Raw genomic sequence first — 1,883 nt, 5'->3', positions numbered from 1 at the left:
CCAAAACCAGGCCAATTATCCCCTGCCTCAAAATCAATTATATAATCAGCAGTTTCATGGAGGTAATTTTGGTAACAGAGGAAGAGGCCAAGGGGGTGGCAGAGACAAATTCATCTGCCAAGTTTGTGGAAAAACAGGTCATTTAGCTCTGAATTGTTACCACCGGTTTGATGTGAACTTTACAAGACATAACACCTCAATTAGAAGCAACTTTCACTCTCCTAGTTTCACCAGACAACCCTCATTCAACTCTGAAATTGGAAGTTCCGGAATTGGAAATTCTAGAACTGGAAGTTCCTACTATCCAGTGGGCAATCATGGTGCTCATCACTATGTGAATAATCCTCACTCGGGAGCTTCAGGAATGTCTTAAACACCTCCCTCATTTCATCAAACACCTGGATCCACAGTTAGACATGTTGATGGTCAACCAAACTCATCTGCTGCCCATACTACTTCTTATCTGCACAATCAGGCTTTGATGGCTCAAACACAGCTCCACAACTCTCATCATGTAGCCATAAACTAAATTGCCACACCTTCCACAGTACATGATGCTGCATGGTACATGGACTCTGGAGCTATAGACCATGTCACTTCTGATTTCTCCCAACTCACAGGAAGCACCAGCTATGCAGGCAGTGAACAACTTCAGGTTGGCAATGGTGAGCTTCTTTCTATTTCTCATATTGGTTCTGCTGATTTAAACTATCCATTTAGAACTCTGNCTTTATAGGACATAACACCTCAATTAGAAACAATTTTCACTCTCCTAGTTTCACCAGACAACATTCATTCAACTCTGAAATTGGAAGTCTTGGAATTGGAAATTCTAGAGCTAGAAGTTCCTACTATCCAATGGGCACTCATGGTGGTCATGACTATGTGAATAATCATCACTTAGGAGCTTCAGGAATGTCTCAAACACTTGGATCCATAGTTGGACATGCTGATGGTCAACCAAACTCAGCCACTGCCCATACTGCCGCTCATCTGCACAATCAAGCTTTGATGGCTCAAACAGGTCATTTAGCCTTGAATTGTTACCACTGGTTTGATGTGAACTTTACAGGACATAACACCTCAATTAGAAACAATTTTCACTCTTCTAGTTTCACCAGACAACATTCATTCAACTCTAAAATTGAAAGTTTTGGAATTGGAAATTCTAGAGCTAGAAGTTCCTACTATCTAGTGGGCACTCATGGTGGTCATCACTATGTGAATAATCATCACTTAGGAGCTTCAGGAATGTCTCAAACACCTAGATCCATAGTTGGACATGCTGATGGTCAACCAAACTCAGCCACTACCCATACTGTTGCTCATCTGCACAATCAAGCTTTGATGGCTCAAACACAGCTTCACAACTCTTATCCTGTAGCCATAAACTACATTGCCACACCTTCCACAGTACATGATGCTGCATGGTACATGGACTCGGGAGCTACAGACCATGTCACTTCTGATTTCTCCCAACTCACAGGAAGCACCAGTTATGCAGGCAGTGAACAACTTCAGGTTGGCAATGGTGAGCTTCTCTCTATCTCTCATATTGGTTCTGCTGATTTAAATTGTCCATTTAGAACTCTACATCTTAGGAATGTCTTGTGTGTCCCTTACATTACAAAAAACCTTCTTAGTGTTTCTAAATTAACTAAAGATAATCCTGTCACTGTTGAGTTTTTTCTTGATTCTTGTGTGGTTAAGGACAAGTACTCCAAAGTAATCATTCTCAAAAGAATGCTTAAAGATGGATTATACCAACTTCAAGCTCCAAGTCACTCATTGTCTACCTCTGCCAAAGAATTGGAACATTCTGTTCAATTTTAGCATAAAAATAGTCCAGTCTTGTTAACAAATAAGTCATGTAATAAGTCTTG

The sequence above is a fragment of the Pistacia vera genome, unplaced genomic scaffold, assembly GCF_008641045.1.
Source record: "Pistacia vera cultivar Batoury unplaced genomic scaffold, PisVer_v2 Contig212, whole genome shotgun sequence".
NCBI classification, from domain to species: domain Eukaryota; kingdom Viridiplantae; phylum Streptophyta; class Magnoliopsida; order Sapindales; family Anacardiaceae; genus Pistacia; species Pistacia vera.
This window is presented reverse-complemented; position numbering follows the sequence as displayed.